Here is a 21,017-nt window from a genome sequence, read left to right as displayed (position 1 = left end):
GGACTTGAACCCGCATCCTCCGCAATCCGTGCGTTAGCTCTGCCAATTGAGCTACGGAAGCCTACCAGAATCTTGCGAATCTTTCCATATAAATCTTCCCTTATGTATACACGCCTTTGGGGTGGCGTATAGCGACATCTACCGAAAGACGATTACATCTTTTAACGGCACCGGAGTCTCAAGTTGCATTGAGAATTCACCAGTAACAATGTGCTAACCCGTACTTAACGCACGCACACCGCCCGAACGCACGGATTGCGGAGGTTGCGGGTTCAAGTCCTGCCGGAAGCGTAATTTTTCCATTTTTTCCTTATAATAAAATTTGGAATATCGCTCGCAGACGTATCTGCATGTTTAAAAAATTGATTTAGTACGGGTTAGCACATTGTTACTGGTGAATTCTCAATGCAACTTGAGACTCCGGTGCCGTTAAAAGATGTACCTAATCGTCTTTCGGTAGATGTCGCTATACGCCACCCCAAAGGCGTGTATACATAAGGGAAGGAATGGAAAGATTCGCAAGATTCTGGTAGGCTTCCGTAGCTCAATTGGCAGAGCTAACGCACGGATTGCGGAGGTTGCGGGTTCAAGTCCTGCCGGAAGCGTAATTTTTCCATTTTTTCCTTTAAAATAAAATTTATTTATGTGTTTTGTTCATTTTATTTGTATATTCACTTTATTTTTTATATTGTGGGCCAAACAAAGGACCTTCTATAAATAATAAGCTCAATAAAACTTGTACTGTGCGTACCTACTAGACGACGATATATATAAATATAAATAGAAACCATTAATAACTCGGGAACAGATTATCTCTGACAAACCCACAAATATATTATGCCCTTCCCAGAATTCAAACCCGGCGAGGGAGCTCGGGAACCCGAAGAGGGCTTTGTAGGCAGGTCACTACCAACTTTGCAAGGAGACCGTTTCAAACTAAGACTTTCCTTTTTTGCAGTTTATACTTATAGTTATCTAATCATATTGAAAGGACTTTTAAAAACTTAGTAATGGATTCTCTAAATTTTTCTTATAACTTTATGAATGTTATAAATTTGACGTTAACCTTAATTTACTTACATTTACAAAATATATGGCATAAAATATTAACAACTATTACGGTAGGTAGGTATTTTTTAGAATATATACCTAGATAAGTATTGTAAGTAATCGACAAAATTTTAATAAAACATGCTGATTGCTTACTTAGTTGCCAAAGCTAATGCAGATGGCTTTATCTACGTGATAAAATAACCGTAATTTTTAACACCACAGGATTGAAAGTGTCGGACACCGTTTTATCACGCTGTCACGTAGACAAGAACGACCATCATATCCGTACTGCATTTGTCTAATGACCTATTAGGACAGTGATCTGATTCCTCGTATTTCTATAAAGAATCAACGCGCTTGTGACGCTTCTGGCGTTTCAGGACTTTGTAAGCTGCATTATAACTGTAGTATTGACATGCAGGTCAATTCGAATTTGAATTATTTGAATTTGAATAATGTTATTTAGTTATTGGGCGTCTCGCCCGCGCTAAAACATGTACGGACAAGTACGAACGACATGCACGATAACTAAATAACATGATACAAATATCATTCTGATGTCAGTGTACGTTCGAGTTGGCTTGTTTGTCATTTGAATGAAAGACAAATGATCTTGATATCATATAAAACGTGTTTCATTTTTTTATTTGATTATTTATTGGGTACCTATTACTGTTTCATAGTGAAACTGTCAAACTGCCGTATTCGAACTTCAAGATATTCACAAGAGAAGACACGTACTAGATCCATTCTAGATACGTTATAGTTTAGATATCAACTAGTTCTCTTTTGCAGCGCAATTCGGGCAACCAATGTCACTTTTACGTTAGATAGAGTAAGATATCTACTATATGTGAATTGGATCTCTAAGTCCCATCCTGTGGAAATCGTTCAACAGTATCGCCAGAATCGCGCAAATGTCAAATTTGACAGGTTAGATCTTAAACATATCGTTATCGTATCTTGGTGATGTCTAAAAGATGTCTAATAGATGTCTATTTCAAAATCCGAATCGGGCCCAAAGGATGTATGTAATTCAATAACGCAAGGACTCCCTGCAGGCGGCATGCGGGGCACGATTGTGTGATATGCGATCACGTAGCGACACTCCCGGGCCCTGCTCACTGATTATTACTGGACCTTGTAGGACAAAACAATATTATACTTACAGTTTCGCCGCAGCATGGTAACTTAGAAGAATATAGAAAATAAATTAATACAGAATTGTCAATACCATAAAAAAACTATATTTTCCAGGAAGCTGAAAAACGAATCTTGCTGTCCCTCCCACAAGTTTCATAACCTGTCATGTGTTTTCTATCCCTTAAAATAATATATACAGTGTGGAATAATAACTCGGGTCCTGGAGGGAAACTACCTTAAATCCTTAAGAGCCCATCAACGTGCCCACTAGCGCCATTGCTAAATAATCGTGATTATTTAAATTTAACGACAGGTATTTAAAAAAGAGGGCCGCTACGTACTGTATTGTGTATTTAAGTAGGTACATACCTTTTGAAAATACATTTAACTAGTTTTTATGTTGCTGAATTCGTCAATCTATGCTTCCAAAGTTAAAATGGCCGTTTTTGTTTTGAGTTCCAGCAACATAAAAACTAGTTTGATGCATTCAAAAGGTACTTAAATACACAATACAGTACGTAGCGGCCCCCTTTTTTAAATATCTGTCGTTAAATTTAAATAATCACAATTATTTAGCAGTGGCGCTAGTGTGCACGTTGATGGGCTCTTAAGTTGGCTCATTTTGCTTAAAGGAGACATTCCTTTATTTTTTTAAAGAAACAAAACTGCATTCAACGATTTTTCTTTTTTTCTTCAATTTGGCTTGTCTAAAAAAATCTTGAGTAATAAGATTTTATGGATATTTTGTACAACAGACGAGTGTAAGACCTAATGTTTCTTGGAGAATTATTATCATTAACATTAACTGTATCGACTAGTGGAATAAAGTAAAATTTTTAGTCGGTTCGAGTCCCGGGTGAGGCAAGCGAGTTTTAGAAAATCTTTGAATGCAGTTTTGTTTCATTTAAAAATAAAGGAATGTCTCCTTTAAGTAAAATGAGCAAACTTAAGGATTTAAGGTAGTTTCCCTCCAGGGCCCGACTTATTTTTCCACACTGTATAATGACTGCTTACTGCTTAGAGCAATTTTTAAGCGAGCGCGCCCAAATTGTTTATTAACATACCCACTGGCTTACCTATTGGTACTAGTACATAATGTGTACTTAATTATTAGCACTATAAATATATGAGAACATTATTTGGAATTTCATAATTCATAATATTAGCAATTAATTCACAAATACGGCTAGAACAAAAATGGATAGGGCCTGATCTTTCAATCAGAAAGCGAGTATAGCGGGCAAAGCTAATTATTTTATACCTTTTATTAAGCAAGAGCAAAGTTTCAAATCAAATTTTACTTCTAACAATAGATTATTTGAATATCGTAAAATCAACGTCAATGGCATTCATTCACAATTTCAGACGTCCATTGTGATCATAAAAACTAGTTTCACAACCATTCAATCTCACTCAAAGTCTCAAACGAACTTTTTGAAGAGCTTTCAATAAGTCGGTTTTATCGTTGCGCATTTACAATTCATTTCACATTTACAAATTGTTGATTTGGGTTTTTTTAAATACACCTTTAACCAAACAAAATAACGACAAAATAAGACAGTTTAAAATCATTTAAGTGTAGACACTTCACAACGTGATAATTTTCGAGAATAAAAACGTATGAGTAAAGAAAAGGAGTGCTTATGTCATTTAGAGAGTTGTTTTTCTAAATATTCGATCATAAGTACGTCTACCATCAGTTTTTACATTGACATAACGCTCGCGTCTACGTAACTTACTTTCTATGCATCTCGCTCGTACTCGCATATTAGTGCAAGCGAGATGTACTGAAAGTAAATTACGTAGACGTGAGCGTTATGTCAATGTCAAAACTGATGGTAGAGGCTCAGATCCTGACTTGATGATAATGCGTTAACTTTATGTATGAGTTTAGTTTAAGATAATACATGTAGTTTAGTTTTATTGATTACCTAGTTAGTTTATTTAATTTGAAATTTTACTGTAAATTGTAATTTTATGTCCCACTACTGTTTAATTTACAATAAATGTAAAACACAGCTTTTGGCTTGTACCTAACATAATTATGTAACTCGAAATATAAAAACACTTTTATTTCATTTCTCCTCCAATTCCTCCATGTAACCCCTAGTTTCGCGGGTCACTACTTGGCACATTAATCATTTGAGAAACTCCGTAGTCGGTTAAAAATGACCCTCGTTGAAGACGGTTGGGACAGCTTAGTTAACAAGAGAAGGGTGCGAATGTGCGAAAACTTTTGTAAGAAGAACAAATATAATTGTATGTCAGGGCAACCACTAAAGTAGTGGTTTACTATGAAACTAAAAAATTGGGTCAGTGTAAATAAACATGTTTGTTAAAATTGGTGAAAAAAAGACCAAGCTAATGTTGTTACTATTTTACTAGAAAACTATTTATTTTACAATTTTTCGCACTTGGTTTAGGAATAGCCTCTACTACTTGAGACTCATTTCTATAAAAGGGTTTATAGCAAGGAGTCTCAAGGTGTCAAATATGAAAAAACAATGACATGGGAAAACAATTTCATGGCCAGACAAGTTTTATTTATGAGAACAGTCATTTTAATCTTAAAATATCCTCCTCCTATAGATATAGGAGGCAAACGGGCAGATGAATTACCTAATGGTAAGCGATTACCGCCGCCCATAGACACCTGTAGCACCACAGGGGTTGTAGGTGCGTTACTGGCATTTGAGATGGAAATACACTCTTTTCTTGAAGGTCGTATGCGACAGATCATTCCACAGTTTAGCTGTGCGAGGAACGAAGTTACCTACTTTATCCAGTTTATCAGTGACTTACGCATAATAATATATTCAAGAACATGTGTTTAATTAATAACAGCTTTACGTGGTAATATTTTTAGTCTTGATAGGTAAATCTTTAAGTAAATTAGAAGGCTTCTAGCCCGGACATTCATGAAAACACTTATAAAAACATTGCGTTTTCCCCTACCTTGGCAGTAAAAAGTTTCCTATTAAAATTCCGCTCAAGAAATAAATCTAAATTCCACTTAGCCTCATAAAGTAGCAAAAATGTCCGTCCCAAAGCCCCTGGAATTCGATTACGCATTGTCACGGCCAAGTTTGCGATTAACGAGACAAGTTTAATGAACTTGGACGGTACGGGGAAACTTCCGCGCACGGTAATGAGGAGCGTGGTTTCCATGGTTAGTTCTACACGCATGGAGTTGTTATCTTACTATAACTTGTTTTGGTACAGGGTGAGTGTTCATTCAAATAAGTATAACAAGTTATCCAATTATAGAATAGTGGAGCTTTAATGGAAATGTGAATGCAAATTGTTTTATTTACTTATTTTCTTTGATCCAAACAGATGATTGTTTCATCTTACTAATGCAATAGGCACTAAGCCCGAACCTTACTTTCGCGTTGTACATTTGAAATATGGACATGAAAAATCATGAAATAACCATATTACCCATGTATAATATAAGATATATGTGTGTTTGAAGACACCTTATGTTTTTGAAGACAAAAGCAGGGAAACGTAAAAATATCTAAGTATCAATAAAATCTCATACTGTCAAGTAACTTAAGTGTCACTACCCCCGTAGTATTTTTTGCAAAAATAATCTGATTCTGTTACATACTTTTACTTTTCTTTTCACAAATTTAATATTCATATAACTCCACCTGTATAATTTTAACGTGACCAAACGAATATACAATTTAGAGGTGGCTCTTGTTTATGTGCAAAGTTACAACACAGGCTAGTAATTTCAGTTAATAGTTAATATTCCGCTACAATAAACAACATAATAACCGCAAGATTTCACCAAAAACGGACAGTTTATGTCAGTTTAACGTCACGCGGCGTATCAACGTGGTGTTACATGGAGATAGGGTTGACGTGTGAAAAATTGGAATACCCTGATAAAAGTCCTAACATCACCCTAAAAATCCTTGACATTTCCTGGACGGTCACTTCTTCAAACATATTATGCTGCTCATTAAATCGTAGCATAACTTTTTCTATCCCCTGCCCAACTCCAAACTTTTAGCTCGCTTCTAGTGGTTAGTTGAGGATTCTAAAAAACCCCTGATACTCCCTAAGTCCAGACAAAGGACCAAAAATCCTGACATGTATGTGTTTGTGTCTTCACCACTTATTTAGTTAGTTCGCAGTCCGCAACTGTGCGTTTTTCCAGAAACTTCCTGCCTCACATAGCTAAACTCTGGAATGAACTGTCGCCTGCGGAATTCCCGGACTGATACAACCTTCAAACTCTCAAGAAAAGAGCGTACTTCCATTTTAAAGGGTGGCAACACACTTATAACCCCTCTGGTGTTGTGGGTATCCATGGGCGACGGTAACGGTAACGGTAACCCTCCTACACCATGAAAAAAAACATGTTAGGAGAAATTCTAACGTATGGGAACCCTACGTGAAGATATGTGGTGATACGCGGTAATACGTGGCACGGCACGATACAGTGTAGTTTACGACGCACGGTAGTAAAGGAGAGGAATAAAGTTGGCCGCCGCTTTGTAAACCTTGAGGCATACCACGCTCGCTAGGTAAATTGGAAATTGACAGTTACAGCGGCCGCCATAACGCGGTAGCAGTAATGCAGCTGCAGTCTGCAGTTGCTTCGCATGTCACCTTAAGGAGTGTCCCATTGTAATAGGTTAGATTGTTTCTCGTTCGGTGTTAATTCAAAGTTACTGTCACCGTTTTATTCTCTTAGTGCCTATTTTGCACTTTAAAAAGTTTGGATTCGGAGAATGTAAAGGTTTTTTCGTATTTTTAATGCAACTATTTATACCACAAATATTGAAACAATAATTAAAACACTAACTTTCATCACCTTTTCTTTTGTAAAAGTGCGTAAAAATTCAACATGTAAACTTAATTTCTGCGTTAGCGGATCTAAATTAAAATATCAGTGTGTCCCAATCTCTAAGTGCGTTTCAGCCAGGACATTGTCATATTTCCCCGATATCACCGTAGGGCGGAATATGAACTTTACGACGATGACGGCGTTTTTCAAAGGGGTTTAACTTACTTTCACGCTGTATCGGGGCCGTAAATACGTAGCATGTTAGCTTAGCTTATTTTGTCATCGATGCAGTATAAAATAATAAATGAAGGTTCCTATTAAGAGAAGAAAATAATGGGTAAATTAAATAACAAACTAACAAATGGTTTAAATATAAACCGAATATATGTAATAATATCTAACGTTACTGTATGTACCTACTTGCAAACTGAAATACACAGTACCTAGTCAGGTTGAATTTGAACAAGGCACGATACTCTCAGTTACGTTATATAGAGAATGGGAACAAATCTGCATTTGCAACCAGGAAAGGTTTTTTTTTACAAAAAAAAATATTGCTCACTGTACTTTTCTTAAAACTACACACGAACTTTCCTACGAGTATTTTGAGTAGAATTAAGTGTTGACAGGAAAAACTAAGAAAACAATTGTTATTTTTGTAAGATAAAATAAGTTTCGTAACAGTCTCCTTAACAGCCATATGAATGGCACCATATACATAGACCGAGTTGTCTCGAAATAGGGTAATTGCGCGCGTAATCGTCATTAGGTCTGAATGGGCAGGATAAGGCCCAGTTACCCTCATTTGCGAATGAAATTAAATTACTCCTCAGTAATGATGATCTTGTGTTAATGACTTGTGCGGACGGGAGTAAATATGTTTATTAAATTGAGGTGTAAGCTCGACATGGTTTGCGAATTTACCTACAGTCTGATGTCAGCATAGCCGTACTTGCCCCGTTCTTAGTCTCTTTTTCAGTCGTTCCCTCAATGTTAAGGCTCGTAATATCGTGTTGAAGACCCGATTCCTTCTACTAATCCTCGCCAAGCGCATGGCCTAGTGCATTTTCTTTTATAAACTGACCGGTGATTGACCCATGTCACACCTGATGGAAAGCGAAGACGGAATAGGTGACCCAACATGAAACTGTGTTGCCAAAATGATTTTTATTTAGCTTTTGAAATGTTTATTATTGTATATATGGTAATTTATACTTTTTTTTTTTTAATGTTATAGTCAGCAACCGAGCAGACGAGCCGCCTGATGGGAAGCGGTCATCGTCGCCCATGGACATAAGCAACATCACAGGAGCCACTTAAGCGTTGCCGACCCTTGAGAACCCTAAATACCCGCTTCTTGAAGAATCCCATGTCGTAGCGCTAAGGAAATACCTCAGGAGACAAGTCATTCCACATTCTGCACGTTCTGGGAAGAAACGAGCGAGATGCCCGCTTATTCTTGGTGTGCCATGTATCTAAGAAGTGGGGATGAACTTTGCTCCTTTGGCGGGAGGTGCGGTGATAGAAACGAGACGATGGCACCAAATCAAAAAGTTCTTCCGAGCACTCCCCATTGTACAGACGGCAGAACATGCAAAGAGAGCCAACGTCTCTCCGAAGGCTAAGAGGTTCTAAGCCGTCAGTAAGTTCGGGATCGCCGACAATACGAACTGCCCGCCGTTGGATGGAGTCAAGAGGAAGGAGCTGGTATTGTGTACTTAAGGTATCTGGGCCTAAGTTGCCTGAAAATAAATGATTTTGTGTTTTAGCCCTTAGTATGAGTGATAAAAATCCCGACATGCTCGAAAAAACCAAGCTATAGATACTGGAATGTCACACGTTTGTTAAAAGTTGTCTAATTCCATACATTTAGACTAACAAGCTCCGTTTTAAACTCATGGTAGGTACAGACCCAATTAGGACCCTCGTCGCGGACAATTACTTCACGCTATTGACGGCCAAGGCCGGGAAGGGTTCACGTGGACGGTGTTGTACAATATGTAGCTAGCAGTACCTACTGATAGGCAGGTGTCCAACAACCCGTAACGATCCGGAATTAGCGATAGACGAGTTTGCTGACGAGTGTTTCCTGTTTAAGTTTTGCGTGAACAGACAATACATATTCTGCCGTATTCGAACTTCAAGATATTCACAAGAGACGACACGTACTAGATCCATTCTAGATACGTTATAGTTTAGATATCAACTAGTTCTCTTTTGCAGCGCAATTCGGGCAACCAATGTCACTTTTACGTTAGATAGTGTAAGATATCTATTAGATGTGAATTGGATCTCCTAGTCATATCCTGAGGAAAACGTTCAAGAGTATCTGCAGAATCGCGCAAATGACATATTTGACAGGTTAGATCTTAAACATATCGTTATCGTATCTTGGTGATGTCTAAAAGATATCTAATAGATGTCTATTTCAAAATCCGAATCGGGCCCATTTACACCTACAAAACATATTTGGAGGTACCTTTATTTCTGTAATTATTATGTGAACCTATGTTATGTACAATAAAGTGATTACTAGAACTACTACTACATACATCTTTTATCACATCGATTTCTTTCACTAGAATAGAGTCGATCGTTAATAGGTACATAGATACCTACTTTATCGCAAATAGATCGTTGGACATTTGTCCTTTAAATCTTGTGACTCAAAATATGAACCACTCCCTGGTATGTAATTGATTCAGTTGAAATTTAGAGTACTTCCTTAATCCCGATGCCAATGCAATAATTAGCTAACATGGAGCTGATCTGATGATGCCATCGGAAGGTAACAAACGGAACCCCACGATGATAAAATACAAACACATCGAGTTTAGGCTCATTAAGAAGGTCTCGAGAAACAATTGATAGACTTGCAAATGAGAAGAAGCACAGTCAGCAATAAAAGAGTGTGTCACAAAAAAATTTTTGACAGTTACTTATTTTTGTGAACACACATTAAATTTGTAAATAAAAGTAACATTCGTTACTGTTACGTATACACTGCACAAACCTCACAAGCAAACAAGCGTACACCGCACTCATTTCGTATGTATACCGTTACTCAACAATGTAAACATTGTAAACAACATTACTTATTTAAAATTTTGTAAACATAAATTTAATGTCTCATAATATATCAGTATAATCTTACAAGGAACATGCGAACATACTCTTCTATACGTCGTATCAGACTTACCCATACATTGGAATTTAGCATCTATTCCGAACTAATAAAGTCGTATTTTGAAATTTGAAATTTTGAAGGGCGAATTGTGGAGTATGAATGAAAGTACGCTCATTTAACATAACTCGTTATCGCGTTACTCCAGCTAATGTTGAGGCTGGGCATGATTCCCGTTCGATGCGGGAGCGCGGGCATATCAGAGGCCCTACTGCAAAAAACTAAATTTGAATTTTCGCTGCCTCTCTATCACTCTTGCATATTCTAGCGATAGAGAAGAAATAATAAATTTTCATTTTTGATTTTCGAGGATCTGGCCACGGAAAAATTAAAAAATAAACTATGCAAGAGCTATAGAGAATAATGCTGCCGACTGCATTACAGCAGAAAATCAAACGATGGGCCATATATATGGTCAACCTACATTAAATTAGGTACCTAAATATATTTTTAAAATATTCAAAGAAAATTGGGACCATGTTATTGATATAGAGCGGTCACGTGACGTCGTCTTTCCTCTCTTCAATTCACTTGAACTCGGCAAGTAAATGGAATGCCTCCCCAGGTGACAAATGACGACGATCCGTGCGCGCTGGCAAACAAATGCCGCATCCATTGTGCGGCGAATAATCGTCACGCAATCCCGTTAAATAATAGCGGAGATTAACGGAGCAGCGGTTCCTTGGTTTTTCTTGGTATTAGTCGTTCACTACTTGACTAATTGGTTAACAGCGGTGTTATTGCATAACCCCGTTATCATTGTTATCAATGTTGCAATTCATTGAAAATAACGGTTGGCAGAACTAACTTCACCGTTGGTGCTCAACTTCGCCCAAATAAAATATTAAAATTGTGCGACTTCAAGTCTTAGTGTCGCACACTCAAGGTTACTCAATTTTACCAATAAATATGTAAGAGATAAAACATAAATTAACCAATTCTAGCTTGTAAACTTTTATGCATAAGGGGGTATATGTCTCTACGAGTACAAACAGCAACACTCCTAACTGTACATCGGTGGACCTTATTACAGAAGGCATAAGGTCCACCGATGTACAGTTAAAAGTGTGGGCGGTGGTACATAACTCGTGTCTGTGTGGTACATAACTCGTGTCTGGCAGACATAATTACTATAAATATTAGAAGTTCTAGGTTTACAAATATGTACCTAGATCAATAAGTCGAAGCTGATCAACATAAAATGAAGTCCGAAGTCCTAAACCAACATAAAACTATAACTAAAGTTGGTAACTGAATTGTAATTATTGAATATATTTAAATAGTAAACAAACTTATTTGTTGATTTGGGTTTAGATTGAGATAAAACCTATAGGTACCTACTACCTAATTGAAATATTGGTGTCTTAATTTTAAGACAAGTTCATTTTTAATAAAAACTTATAGTAACTTTTAATTTTATTAATTGGCGCAGTCACTGGGATAAAAAGTGTTTCAGAAAATATTACTTAATTATTGTACACTTGGGTACGGTGACAGCTTTCATCTCCATACAATAAACTAAAGTTTATTAAAACGCAAAACGTCGCAAAAATTAACTGAGAAGACAGCTGTCGCCACATCCAAGCCAGAAATGTGAAAAATACTATAGAATAGATAGATGTAAAGCCTACAGCAGGTACCGCACCTAAAGCGGGTAGGCGCTGTTTTATTGCGAAATTAAGTACCTACTTATTGAATATCAAAGTGGCATATCATGAAATGACGGCGCTTCATGATATGTCTAGGAATTTCATGATCTGGCGGATTTTACCGTGGGTTGCCGACATAATACAACATTAATTTCGCATGAAGTAAAATAAATAAATAAATATTATAGGACAATTTTACACAGATCGACCAGTCCCATAGTAAGCTCAATAAGGCTTGTGGGCACTAGACGACGATATATAATACATAGGTATATATAGAAATGTTCCCTTTTTCTCGTGAAAATAATTCAAATAGGTACCTACAAACATATTCAAAAGATCTTTACTCGTGTAACTTGCAAACAATCCATCGGTAAACAAGCATTCTGCGAGCATTTATTCTGGTAATTACGCAAACAACGAGCCTGTATTTACCGCGGGAGCTGTTCGGGAGATAGAATTAAACTTCTTCGTCGTGAACTCAAACCCGATACTAATTACTTGGATTTATACTATTTATAACCATTACACGTATAATAAAAAAGCTCTTTATTCCAAATGTTTTACAGTTAGTTAATCGTTTTTTTTTGTAGTCCATATCGTTTGGAACAAGTTTGATATAAACGTGATCCAGACTCGATCAAATTAAAAAGCGAAACGCTTTAAGCAGATTATGTTCGGAGTTTCGTCGAGACAGAGGCGGGGCGTCAGTAACAGCATTACCTATAACTGCCGCTATTGAATAATAATGTCTAGACGTACGGTAGGCGTAACTGTAAACAGTAAACAAGGCGCCTTCTCTTAAAACACGTGTATAACCTAATTTCCTTTTGCAAATCTACTACTACTTTGCTAAGTCCTTCCACGGGCATCAAAATACATATCCATATCTTTTACCTAAATCGGTTAACGGTTTAAGGGCGAACACACAGACACGGACACACAGACAGCGGTAACAGACAGACAGACAAACATACAGGAGTTACTTTTGCATTTATAATATTAAAGGGTTTTAGTAGGGATACCGCCGTTTTAGTAGGAGACGAGGAGAGCTGACCCAAATGATATGGGAAAAGGCTAGACGACGAAAAAGAAGAGTAGGGTAGGGATACCGCATTGTTATATTATACGAATCAAGACTTGTTTCAAGAAGTATTAGCTCCTAAAACGTTGAACTTATTTCAAATAAAAGCTTTATTCTCACCTCTCATGTTGAAATTTAACGATTTAATTCTCAGGGGCGCTAGGAGATCGCTTCGTGCCGATTCTTCCGGGAACTATTGAGTTTATTATCTAGAATAGAACTCGACGTTACTCGAAGCACGATTTTTGCAGTAAACCTGGAGCCTAATTCAGATTTAAGAATTTGTTACGGTTTGAGATCTTATATTGATACGACCTTGAAAATTGCTCACGATGATTAGTGCATGCAAAACTACGTAAAAGTTGCGCGAGAAATTCTGATAGGTATATATTAAAATTTAATAAAATGCTGAAAAGGTGTTCGTAATATTTTTCTTTTGAATTGTACTACACCGATACCTAATTGCACTTTTTTTCAACTAAGTACCAAAGTATAATAGTGGAATAGCTACCCTGTAGTAGTAGGAGAGCTCGTTGACGCAAATACTTATCTTGAGCACTGTTCAACAACTTACTATGTCATATAACGGCTCTAGACATAAGTCCAACTTAACTTCACAAGGAATAAAACTTTAACAGCTGTATAACTCCCATAACGACACAAAATAAACCACCAGAGAAATGAAGAATGAAGCAATAAAAGAGCAAGAAAGTCTCTTGCAAATACGGACATAACTCTGAATCCTTATTACCGGAGTGGGTCGTTAAAAAACCATAAATAAAATGTAAATTGTTGCATGCCGCTAAAATAGGCGTTATTACACAGATGCTAGAGGTACAGAGACCCTACTACAGAAGCCTACCCAACTACATCCAATAGCATTGTATTAGTGACCGAGCTTTGGCGAAGGTCTCCGTTTTAGCTTGGGGAAAAATGCTTACGAATGTCCGGATGTTCTCCTCCGCATTTCTTAACCAACTTTCGTGAAATTTCGTAAGCAGGTTCGGCAGATAGATATCATTTTTTTGTCGTTTCGTTTTTTTGGGAGATGTACAAAATGGTGGAAACTGGCCTAAAGGACTTAAGCGCCAGTATTGCCAGTAGGGTTGCCAGATTTATTTTTGAGATAGTATAGTATTTGGTGGTTTAATTTAAAGGATCAAAAAATAAAGTATACGCAGAAAAAATAAAGTATTTCTTTATTTCTTTCACATTTTTTGGTTGTTCTAGTTTCAGTTTAAAATAAAGTATTTTAGCATACTTTATGCGTTTCGTATTTCATAAAGTATACGGAGGCCAAATAAAGTAAAATACTATATATTATAGTATGTCTGGCAACCCTAATTGCCAGTAGGGTCTATGACACTTATGACTACGTATTGTGTGTTGTGTACCGTAGAGTTTCGTATCTTCGCCTGGATTTTGATTCGCAAAAAATCTCTCAAATTTGAAAACATTTTAATCTGTTAAGACGAAAAAATGTTTTAAGTACTCCCAACTATCAGTATATACCACTAATTCATTAGTTAAGTTGGTAATAAATGGCCCCAAAGGCAATAGGCGATGTTTGGGTATTTTTCCCAATCTTCGCCTATGGCATGCCTTGCCGCTGATACTTACTTTTCTGTGACTTACACATGTTAAGTCGTATCTCCTTGGAATGTGCTAATATACTATGAACCTTAACTCCACCAGACTAGGCATATTTTTAAAAAACGGGGTAGTAGGCGAAGTTTGGTAACAGTCTGAAGTTGTTTTCATACATTTTCTATAATGAAGCTAGGGCTGCCAAAAATTAACCAACATGCCAAATAAAGGGGAGTAATGGTTTATAAGTAAAAAAATAATAATTTTAACAAAATTGTATCATTGTTGCAAAATTGTTGTTATTATCGTAATTGACAGCAAATCAACCTTATTTACTCAAACTGAGACATAAAAATACCTATTTGGTACCTACTCAACATCGGTAAGAGTAGAAGAAAACATTTGCATATAGCGTAAACTAAAATAACCAAAGATAAGATAATATTTAAATTTGGAAACAATTAATGTCATCCACCAATGAATGTGGTACAAAAAAATTGTCAACCCTAGGGGTAGGCGAAATTTGGCAACAAGATGGACGCAAAGTACCCTCACCAATGTTTTATCCAATTGTGACTTCTAACGAAACGAAACGTAAGCTAGCCATTAAATAATAGTTTCATATGAAAAAGAAATAGTTAAAGGTTATAATCATGTAAAAAATTTATCATTACCGGGTCCAAATCACCGTTTAAAACTGAAGTTAAGACACTGGTTCAAAAAAACGTGTGGTCGGTGTCACGAAAAAACCTCACTAAATGTCAACTGTGTGAAGTTAGCCGCAGATTGTTCGAAGAATGTTGACACCCGTAAAAAATACTTTGTATTTAGCAGTTTTATGTAAGGCTTACATTAGAAACATTTTGTTAATGGCAACTTATGTCAAACTAGGCGAAAATAGGTAGCGCAGGCAAAGATACGAAACTCTACGGTACCGTTGTGATAATGATGCAACGAAATAAGTTTTTTTTCTCATTTTTAAGCTTATTGCGAGGTCTATACAGCTCACAGAGCTAATATAATAATTAACTAAGTAATTACTAATTAATTATTTATTTAATATTTCGTTAATTCTTGCTAGTTCTACGACTTTTTTGGCTTTAAACATTTAGAAGAAGTTATTTGTGTTGTGTTCCTAACGAGGAAAATATTGAAAAATCAAGAGGTTTTTCTTTCACAAACAATTATTTTACCCGTCATTGTAAAAGGCTTCAAGTTCGCCTTCTTCAAGGTCTACGGGATTCAATTTCGATAGACGCAATTGATGTTTATTTTAAACCACAGTAATTCGACCTGCGCCAGAAATAAGTATTCTGCTCAAATTAGTGTGATTACAAAATATTATTAGCACTCGCTAATGGGTCTGCTGCATGGACCCGGTGGGCTTCATTATGAACTCTATTTGTGTAGATTGTGACTTTTTTGTTATTTTTAATAAGACAATGATAGTAGTTTAAGAAAACAAAGTAAAATAAACTAGGAATGTTAATTAGCATAACATTTGAAAGTGCCAAAAAAGTAAAAAAAACGAAGCATTTTTTTGTAATTTGCAATAATTCACCAAATGTAAACTATTGATTATTATGATTGTTTTATAGTCTAACTTACAAAATATTATAATTATGACCCATCGTAGGGTGATTGCTACAGTTATTGGCCAGTATATAGTAATTGGCGACTCTTAATAATAAGGTTTCAATTGGCTTGTTTCTTTCTGATTTGTATGGAGTGGCCAGTTACTTACTGGCTAATAACTATAGCAGTCACCCTATTTCAATAATTATTAATAAATTCTCAATGATCTTTCTGTTTAAATGGTCTGCGCGCACAAAGGCGCGGGTGCCCGTAATAGGGCCAGGCGCACTAAAAGTAGATAATATAAAATGAATTGTGCCGGCCCTGTGTCTCTAATTGTGCGCCTACCTTTTAATTATCGTCTTATATTTTATACAAGTTAAATTGTTTTCTTTTGGCTTGGGACGTATGAAAAAGCATAACTTAGACCAACAGTTACCTACCTATCTTCTCGAATGTCATTATATGTATTACTATTTTAAGTTGTGAAAGTAGTATTTCAAAATATTTCATCAAAAAGTTTATCATTTCTCATGCTCTGAAAGCGGATTATATGAAGCGGGCTGAAAGTGATACCTTTCTGCGCTAGGTTCTAAATGAATTTGTTGTATAAATTTCATTCTGATTGATATCTAACTCCAGATTCCATACATAACGTTCCTTTTACTAAAATTATTATTTGAAAGTATATAACCCTCAAAAATACTATATAAGCTTATACTAAGCCATGCTTCGTAAAATACATAGTACTTTCGTCGTATTTGATTTATTTTTGTCATAGAACTATGGCAAAAATAATAGCCACACCTTAACGAAGATATTTATTTAAGTTTATTTTGAACCATAGTTGGGAGCTTTTTGGATTTACGGTACTGATATTTTAACATTACAATCATTTTGTAGATGACTGTCTAAAATCAAAACATGTATATAACCAAGCCAGTTACAAAGTAGGTAAAGCAGTGAAAATCAGCTTCTGATGCTAATGCATTATCGTTATCGCATAAAATGCTATTCTTTTAAAATTCAAGCAATTTGTCACTCTCCTCGCGGAGCTTGAGGAAATTCCCTTTCAAGATAGTTGCGCAGTAATCTTCAAGATTAATAGTTATTCTGCTTTTGCATTCTCTGCCGTGCACGCCATTACAACTATAGGTACAGTGGAAGAATTTAATTTCCGACCTATTTCGTACCTTGCCACATGACAGCGACAATCAATATAAAATTCGCTAGAGACCTCATACTATTGTCATAGTAACAAGGTAAGAAACGGGTAGGAAATTATTTTGACTGTACTATGCAAATGACATGTAAGGATTGTAAGGAGTTAAATAAAATTTGCTTCGAGAGTAGTTTTGAGAGCTTTTTTTAATAAACTGATCGGCGATTGGCTCTAGTCACACCTGATGAAAAGTGATACACAGAGCCTAAGATGGAGCTCACCGGTTCAGTCTCCGAAATTATCAATGTTGTTCGTCGTTCGAGAAATACGCTGGTGGACGGAATAGTCCCTATGACGGAATTAGCCACATTGACCTTACGGCCACTATACCGAGCCATACGTACTCGTAGCATACGTATTAGGTAATATAAAGTACCTATTTGTATCCTCTTGATTCGATTTCGCAACGTGGACGACGGAAAGAGAGGCAGAAGAACGTACGTCACAAAACAATACGTGTTCTTTGTTGACTACCAGAACCGGTAAAAGTAAAATATAAAATACTTTTCTCATTTTTGCAACAAGCAACAACGAACTAAATTGCAATCACTTCCAAAGATTAATGGCTACTGCTGCAAGCTGATACGAACTTACACGTTTAGTTAAAAATAAATCGTCAATTTTCACTATCGATCTCGTACGTCATTAGGCTAGATGGGTGCTCGTACTGCTCGTCTGCTCGTGTGTCAGGCGGATTTAGATTGATGTTCGATAGTGCTCCGATGGATAGTGTCGTTGTTAAAGTTAGTAGTTTGTAAGTATTGATGAAACAATAAGTAAACTAAGGTCTATCACATTACTAAAACAGTAAAGTTGCACGGTAGTTAAATGGTAGATTACTGTTACCTAATAAATCAATATATGTTATAAATCATATTCATTTTCCTTCTTTATGTGGAATGTACTTCCTGCCTTGGTGATGATGAACTGTCGCCTGCGGTATTTCCGGACAAATACGACCTTCAAACCGAGAACAGAACTTACTACCATCTTAAATGCCGGCAACGCACTTGCAACCCCTCTGGTGTTGTAGGTGTCCTGTCCATGGGCGACGGTATTGCTTATCATTATGCGAAACGTCTGCTCGTTTCGTTTGTTTTAAATTGGATACAAAAATGAACAATTAGTTAGGTACCTACTTTGTTTAACTTGGAATCCCACGTTCATTTTTTAATTGTGCTCAGTTTTTTTGTTAGCTTAGTTATTATGTTGATATGGACTTTGTCTGAAATAAAAGAATTTCATTTATTTATTTATTTAGATTCTAGTTAACCGAGAAAAATCAAAGATCTCCGTTCCAGCTTGGGCGAATTTTTCCTATTCCCGGTGGATGTTCTCGTCCACAGAGCACATGATTCAACCGATTCCTGTGAAATTTGGTGAGCACGTTCGATAATAATGTAGTTTTTTTGTCGACTTAGTTTAAGTAAATTAAAAATGGCGGAGTTAGGAGAATTCGCGTGGTTTCCAGCTCACAGAGCCACTAGTTATTTTTGTTTCAGTTTTTCGGAACTGTAGTCTGGTTGAATGGAACCAAACTTAAAATAGCTAAAAAAATTGCCAGATTTCCAGTTCAAATATTCAATTTTACCTTGTTTTCGAATCCCGTATTTACCTACGTATCAAAGTACCTACAATATTTACTCAGTTTATGGTTGCATTGTTTACCCCACCAACATACATTTTACCTATTACCTACATTTTATTCGTCTTCGACATCGCTTAAACAGTATGTATTAATATAAATTATTCAAAAACAAGGAACGCGCTTCCTGCTTATTTCCTTGTGTTTCTCAAACAGTATTTTAATAAAAAAGCATACATATTTGCGACTGAGAGCGCATCAGGTTCCGTCTTTCATATTGCTTGATGTTAAATTATTTCTCTCGAGACTATGAAAATATTACAAAATCTAATATAACTTGGGCCTTTAGTAAAATGCTTGCTTTACACGCTTCCACTTAAGACGTGCTGAAATACACAGGGAGGGGAGTTATTAATACCAGTGATTAATACCGAGTGGCTACACCGATAATTCAAACTACATAATATGCGTAGGCCGTATTATCTAGAGACGCAGCCTTAAAGTCAATGTCCGATTTCGGCCTACTATATGGATCGGATATGTGTCAAAAGTGACGTTTCTTCAAACAAACAAAGTCTTGAAACGTTACAAAAACTGACATATCCGATCTGTATCGTATCGTTAGCAAATTTTTGACGTAACTTAAAGTTCGAGCCGGGCCGATTGTGCGAGTTACGAAAAATTTCATACCCTAATAACTAGTTGAAATAATAAATAAATAAATATTTGAGAACATTCTATCGGGGTAATGTCTTTTTTAGAAACAGATAGTTTCAATCTCAATACAAAATTATAGTTCCCCATATAGTTGTTTGCAGTAGGTAATATCACAATTTATTAGTAGCGGCACATCTAGTACTCCTGCAGCAGGCACAAGCAGCCTATGTTTGTAGATTGAACTTTTTTTAAGTAAACATAATTATGTACAGTACAATTATTTTGTATCTGATACAAAATAATAACTAATAACTGATTACTTAAAAAAAGTTCAATAATTTGATCACAATCTATTTCTCTTAAAATTCATCATCACGTGTCTTCTACCTTTAGACTCAAAACTTTTTACCTCGGAAAGTTTTTAACAGTCTACAATAAGTTGTAGATAAGTAAATAAAAAAATACAACAGAATAAAGCAAATAAGTGTGTCTTTTAGTTACGAGAAATTTACTTTAAATTTACTTAACATATTTTAGTCAGTAGACTAGACTCGCTTAGATTTTGTTCATACAAAAATACCATAAATTCCGACAGCTTCCAAAAAAATAAGTTTTTATTTTACCGAAGCAGGATATTATTCTTTATTGTCAACCAATACCTCAAAGGCAGGTTAGTGGAATTTAATAAACGAACGATGGGCAACAGCAAGGCACTAAACTGATCTTCGATAGACCTTATCTCGTTGATTTAAGGTTCACGTATGTCAGGAAACAGTGTCGACGGTGACGATACAAGGAAAATCTCATTTGAACAGTTCCGCTAGACGTTACGAGGTTTTACGCGGTGCAAGCATGCGGAATCGGAGAACCATTTACCTCTGTTAAAAGACGGGCGAGATTTTTATACAATGTACGTTTATTTACAGTAAGCATTCAGTCTATCGTTTTAACGTAAATTCGGATTAAGCTGCCACATTCATTTATTTTGTCAATACTTCAGCCTGAAAGTAGCACCAACATTTTTAATTCATTCTGAAACAAACCGTTTCGAAAATTAGCATTCAGGGTGTCTCACGCTAGGTCGGCCCGGGTACAAGACTTCGTTTTCTAGGACGGATGTTCGGTGCTCACGTGATGGTTTCTATAGAAAACTGACTCGAAAAGTAAAATGGACACTACATTTTTCAACAGATAGCACCACTAAACCCTAAGCTAAACGTTAAGTCCTAACTTTATAACACTGCTTATCTCACACATACCGCAATGTGGACGCTTAGTTCTTCAAATAAAGGCAATTTAGTTCAAGTCGCTCGCCAATCTCGCCATACACCTCCCTCTTAATCCAGCCCGGAAGAACGAATATATTATACTCGTAGCGTACATTGTTTCCAAATACCACGCTTTTCAGACGGGGAGCCGGCTGCGAAAAATGGTATACGATAACAATACTTATTTACTATATCCATATATTATT

At 36.2% G+C, this 21,017-nt stretch overlaps 1 long non-coding RNA gene across 1 annotated transcript in view; it reads right to left on the bottom strand.

Moving 5' to 3' along the window:
* The window catches only part of LOC134792430 (uncharacterized), a 371,120-nt gene extending 353,793 nt beyond the window's left edge, over positions 1–17,327 (bottom strand). Inside the window, exon 1 of the long non-coding RNA XR_010144414.1 lies at positions 17,281–17,327. This is a non-coding gene — a long non-coding RNA (uncharacterized LOC134792430). The remainder of the gene's footprint in view (positions 1–17,280) is intronic.
* Positions 17,328–21,017: the final 3,690 nt, after the last annotated feature.

Source organism: Cydia splendana, chromosome 7 (genome assembly GCF_910591565.1).
Source record: "Cydia splendana chromosome 7, ilCydSple1.2, whole genome shotgun sequence".
Taxonomy (NCBI): domain Eukaryota; kingdom Metazoa; phylum Arthropoda; class Insecta; order Lepidoptera; family Tortricidae; genus Cydia; species Cydia splendana.
Note: the sequence above shows the minus strand (reverse complement) of the source record. Positions and strands in the feature narration are given on the sequence as shown.